Genomic DNA, 6,474 nt, shown 5'->3' on the forward strand with positions numbered 1-6,474 from the left:
GCATTTTCAGTTTCCTTAATTGTAGCACAGTTTACTATGTTTAGCAGTTTTTCGGGTCCTGAACTTCCAGAGCCGTTTTGAGGCCCTAAACGACGTTTTTTTGGAATTCTGGGGCGACCGAGCCCTATGTTGCCTCCCAAAGTGGTAGTACTCGGATAGATCTTTCTAACGAGCTATCGTACGCGTCAAACGGAGATCGTATGCCAAAGTTACGACCCCGGGAAATTGATGTACCAATTTACCCAAACGGGGCCCACAATTTGGCGTTTCATCTTCTAGGGTTAGGTTTCGGTATGTGAAGGGTTTTCCATTGTTTCCCAACAATAAATAGGCCTTCGAGCCTCATTGTAATACAGTTCAGAGGCATGTAGCCGCACATCTCTTCTCAGAGATATGCTACCATCGCCCTAGCTGGTTTCTTTCCATTTCTGTTTGTAAGCATATTTCAGTATTTTACAGTAATGAAATGAAGTATTATTTCCACTACATCTCTGTGTTTATGGTTATTGCATCTCTGTATTTATGGTTATCTCTGTAATCTATTGCGTTCCTGCTTAAATCCGGATCATCTACTTCCTTGTCTCTTGATGCATCTATTTTCTTCCAGTTGGTGATCATAGGAGCAGCCATGGGTCGACAATCCTACATTCTGAATCTCTTTGGAATTTCTGTAGCGTATCTTCCTTGTCCAAGGAAGATCTCCCCATTCTTCTGCGAAACTTCCAACCCCAGAGAATAATGCATCAACCCCATGCCCTTCATGTCGAATTCAACTTCAAGATTCTTCTTGCAATCCTGGATGAGTTTGGATGACCCAGTTAGGAACATGTCATCTACATATAATACCAGAATAAGTGGCTCATTCTCTACCATCAAATAGTAGGAATTGGGATTAACGTCACTCTTGAAAAATCCCAACTGCTGCAAGTAACTATCAATCTGACCATACCATGCTCTGGGTGCTTGCTTGAGTCCATACAATGATTTCTTTAACCTACAAACATGAGTTCTCTTCTCATGAGTTTCGAAGCCTTCAGGTTGTTCTATATACACCTCCTCTTCTATCACCCCGTTCAAGAATGATCTCTTGACATCCATCTGGTGAATCTCCCATCCCATTTGAGTTGCTAGGGATATAACATATCTAATAGAGGTGTATCGAGCAACTGGGGTGAAGGTCTCTTCATAGTCTATTCCTTCTTTTTTAGCATACCCCTTTGCCACAAACCTTTCCTTGTACTTCTCTATACAACCATCCGCAACATACTCGATCTTGTAGATCCATCGTGATCCTACAACTGATCTATCTTCTGGTCTAGGTACTACTTCCTAGACATCATTCGTCATGATGGAGTTGTACTCTTCCACCATGGCATCCACTCATACTTGGTGTTGAACAACTTCCTGAAAGCTAGATGGTTTTTCAACCTGAGCTACCAATATCTGGTATCTATCAGGTTGTCTACGCTGCCTTTTCTCGGTTCTAGGAGCTCCAACAAACTCCTCTGCGTCCCTCAGTGTCTGTCGTACTTCTCTGTTGGTTCTACCACTGGTGGTGGGAGGCTCAACCAACTCCTCCTCTTGATCTTGTTGTTCCATTTGCTGAGAACTATCTGCATTTCCTCCTTCTGAGGAAATACTGGTACTGGTCACTATACTCGATCCAAGTGTCTGTCCTCTTGCCTGTCCTCCTTGCTGCCCTGCTGCTCTTGGACTAATGGAACATCTCATGACTTATCTTCTGTAGGCATCTCACGAGATTTCCTGAAAGCTTTGTCCTCCATGAACTTTGCATCCCGTATTACTACAGTATTCCTGCTGATAGGAATGTAGATTATGTATGCCTTTGAGGTCTCGTTGTATCTTACGAGATACCCCTTTTCTGCAGTCTGATCCAGTTTATTGCGCTTCTTATCTGGAATGTCACAATAATCCACTCTTTTGAATATCCCGAGATCACTGATTTCCAACTTCTTCCTTGTGAAGACTCCTTCGGGATTTTTCTTCCCCAATGCTCTATGAGGAGTTCTATTCTAGATATACACTATTGTCTTGCAAGCTTCTTCCCATAAATACCTTGGTAGATTCTGATCATACAACATAACTTTGGCTGCCCCAACAATAGTTCTTTTTTTCCGTTCTGCTACTCCATTCTGATCCAGATTATATGGAGCCGTCCACTCTCTTTTGATGCCCTCCTTTGCGCAGAAATATGTGAAGTATTTGTCCGTATGTTCTCCACCATTATCTGAACGCAATAGCTTTATCTTTTTCCCTGTCATATTTTCAACAAGATCTTTAAACTCTCGAAAACACTAAAATACCTCATCCTTGGTCTTTAAGAAATAGATCCAAGCTTTTATGGAGTGATCATCGATAAAGATGATGAAGTATTCACCACCACTAAGAGCTCTTGTGGACATAGGACCACATATATCTAAGTGTATTAATCCTAATACACATTCTGCTCTATTGTTACTTCTGGAAAAAGCTGCTTTGGCGTACTTCCCTAGCACACATCCTCTGCATAAGTCATCATGTTCACTATTAAGGACTGGTACTCGTGTAACAGTCTCTCTGAACATCCTCAATGCTCCATGGTTTAAATGCCCCATTCGCCTATGCCATAATTCATTTCGCTCCTTCTCACCATTAAAGTTGCTTCCTATTAGTGCCATTGGTGATTTAAGTTGCAATCTATACAACTTGTTGCTTCGAATCCCAATTTGCCTTTTCTTCTTCCATCTTGGATGCTTGATGTATACTTTCTTTCCCATGAAGTATACAATATATCCCTCATCCTATAACTTTCCCATGAAGTATACAATATATCCCTTGTCCTGTAATTGGGACACTGAAATCAAGTTCATTCCTAATCATGGCACATGAAAAACATTGGTGGCTTGGATGATGGTCCCTGCTTCCGTCTGAAATGCTATGGTGCCTCTCCCTACTGGAGTACATTTCATTCTGTTTCCCATAGTATTTTGGAATTCCATTTGTTCTTCTTGATATCTCGATAAATGTTATCATACTCTAGTCATATGAGCTGAAGTCCCACTATCAATGTACCAAACATCCACTGATGCTGAATTTGCCAGGCATGCGAATTCTTTATCTAATTTGGTAGATAAATCTGAGACACTTTGAGTATCCATATTGTGCCAATTTCTGACGCTAACTTGCCCCAACAACTGCTGCAAGAAAAACTATGTCCCACTTGAGACAACCCTTCTTGTTGAATCTTATGCTGCGCTGTTCCTTCTACTACAGACAAATTTCGATTAGAAAGACTTACCTCTTCATCGACTCACTCAGAGAGAGTTTTCCCACGAAATCCAATCCTCTTGGCTTTGAACTGCAAAAGCCCCTTGGAGATTCGAATTACTGCCCATGCAGGAATTTCGAATTCCCTTCTCCTTTCAACACTCGATCTTCCAACTTCTTCCTTCTGCTTCCTTTTAGCTTTGATTCCATGTGTGTGAAAATTTCTAAATAGAAATCCTACTGCAGTATTTAATATTATTTCTTATACTTATTATCTTATAAATAAGTTATTCACAATGTTCTTATGACAAATATTGAAATATATTCTACAACAGCCTTCACAATTAAAACGTTGCAGAAAGTAAATGTAAGGAAAAATACTGGCACAAATACAATCACAATGACACAGTTATTTTTGGACAATTGTCCCCGGAAAAACCCAATGTGGGAAAACCGATGCAACAAATGAGGGTTTTATTATTCTTCAGCAAATTCTCATGTACAAATTACAACCAACAAATAGGAATGAGAAATTTTATAGACTCTTTCTGACAATTTTCTGACCCAGGGGAAGCACTAATTCTTCCCCGGAATCCTTCTGCGTCCCTCTGCATCAAACTTCTCGCACTGACCCAACATCAAGCTGCCCACGTAGGCTCTGCGCCAATCTGCCTCTGTGCTGCCTCTTTCGGCGTCACCCTATTCCTGCTCTGCATCTTGTTGCCTTGCACTCTCTGAAGATGCTGATGCCCTCTCTTCCTTTATCACATGAAACTCTCCGTTTGATTCAATTTTCTCTTGCCAAAGTTCCACAAGTGAGAAAATCGATCTTACTCAGGTAACTGAATATCTGCCTCTGGTGTGTTCTCCAAGTGCCTATCAAGCCTCCTCTTATAATCCTCTCCTTGATCAATCAATGATCCATATTAGATTCTAATCAATGGTTAGGATCATTTGAATTGATCTTTGCCTTTTTCTAGAAGTTTCACCCACAGTTTAGATTAATACCCATTAATTATTTTAATTTCCTAAGTTTAGACTTAAGGTCCCATTAAATAATTAATTATTTTAATAAAACTGTCTCCGAGTGGAATTTCTCAAAAGGATTTATGTGTATTGGAGAACGCATGTGTCTAAGACTTTTTGCAAATTTTGAGGCCTAGAGCACATCCAATGCTACCCCGAATCAATAGTTTTACCTTTGTTTGAGGACCAAACTTCCCTTCCTTTCTGCAAATTTTTGAGTTCTTTAACCTTCAACACTTTTCCCATCAACTTGTCTTTTTCTATCTTCCATAGAGACCACAAATTGTCGAATGAGGTAACCTTCTTGTTCATGGACATTTGTTACCTTGCTTATTAGTTAGAACAATGATGATTATCTTCTTATCATCTCCCCCAGATCTCCCAATTGAGATCTCATGAAGATATTCCCTCATTCTTTGATACCTTCAATCAGGCCTAAGTGATATGACCTTATTTACTACATTTCAGAGAGTATATCTTCAAGCATTTCATATATCTCTTTTATGTCTCATTTCTTGCTACACAGGGATGAGAGGACCTTAAGAGTTCCCTCCCATGAATCCAAAGGAAACCTTTTTCCTTGATATGTTCACTGACTTCTCTTATCTATGAGGATTATTACAATTCTTCTTATTCCATTCATGGACCTTTGATGACCCATCTAACCTATAGATATCCTTGCAATCATGAAGTCATTTTACCGTATTGATTAATGAAAATACTTAATTGAGATGTGAAGATAAAATATTCACCTTGATCATACTGGAAGGGGTTGAAGCAGATACATTAGAGCTTCCTCTTGAATGATATTCTTTTAGGGCAAGGAGATGATCCTTTCTTGAAGATGACCATGCCTTATTTCCTTCAATGTGCTTTGCCTTCTTTTGTAGTGTAGATGAAGACTGCTTCTAGGGTTTCAACCTTCTCCAAGATGATGTAATCTTTGTTTTTGAGGTCCTTTTAGCTACCTTACTTTGTAGATAGCTTGATGAGGGTCTTAGGGGACTTTTGATGATGACTATGGAGACAAAAGTTCTTGCTGTTGTAGATTTCTTCTTTGATTTAGGGCTTGATCCTTCAATGTAGATCTTGATATCATACTTATTCAAGGAAAAATATATTATTTTATAATATATGTCAATGCATTTCTTGCTCATTTAAGTAGGTCTAGCACATGTCAAAGTGCTATAGGTGAGTCAAATAGTCAAGATAAATTATTGAAGGCCTTAAGGGCATGTTACACTATGTATAAATATATATTAAAGTCAAAGGGAAACCTCCAAGCAAAGTCAAGTCTGATCCTATGTAATGACACCTTCAAGACGCTCCTTCAAGCATGCTACACCATCATCGAAAATGTGTGAATTCTGCTAATCAAATCAGCCACCAAACGTCCCTCCAAGTCAACCTACAAATAACCCTCTAAGTCGGCCTGCTAACAGTCAATGATATCGGCCTATAAGTCGGCTTAAATGGAGGGACAATCCTCTATTTATAGAGGCTGTCCACTCCAAATGAAATGCACCAATTGTGCTCGGATCAAATCCACAAGGAAAAGAAGACTAGAGAATTAAGAAGGACAAGAAGAAAGGGTCTACAAGGTGCAACGAATAAAGGATAAGGGACAACGAAGATAAATGATTGTTCCTAGGGCTAGAAACAGTCACACGTGCGAGAAAGAGGAGGAGAAATCTACGAATGCTACAACAAGGACAAACAAGCCATAATTTTGTGTTGTTTGGGTTTGATACTATACTCACAATATCTCTCAAGACAAGCGAAGGAGCACCTCTCTCTAACGAAGGAAGAAAGACCTAATAAACTAAGGATAATCTCCACATGTGCGAGAAACTAGGGCAGCAGAAGAGCAGAACAATCATACACTCAAGAAGGATCTCGGTTGGTCAAAGTTGAAGTATACTTGAGCAAGGGATCAAAGAAGAACATCTCATCTAGAAGACTCAAAGAAGAGGAACAAGATTCATAGTAACAAAGTGCCGGAAGAAGGAGGATGAAGTGTCGGGAAACAAAGTGTTGGAAGAAGTGCCGAAAGAAGTGTCAGGGTATATGGTGCAGAAAGAAGTAAATACTTGACTTGTGCTTGGAGGATCTCTTAGTCAGGGGTCTAGGGTTTGGAATTGATCAATATAAGCTTCAATAAGAGAAATTCACTAAAGGGTT

This window comes from Pinus tabuliformis, chromosome 8 (genome assembly GCF_031772625.1).
Source record: "Pinus tabuliformis cultivar Carrire ecotype Pingquan chromosome 8, CPIR1, whole genome shotgun sequence".
In the NCBI taxonomy this organism is placed as follows: domain Eukaryota; kingdom Viridiplantae; phylum Streptophyta; class Pinopsida; order Pinales; family Pinaceae; genus Pinus; species Pinus tabuliformis.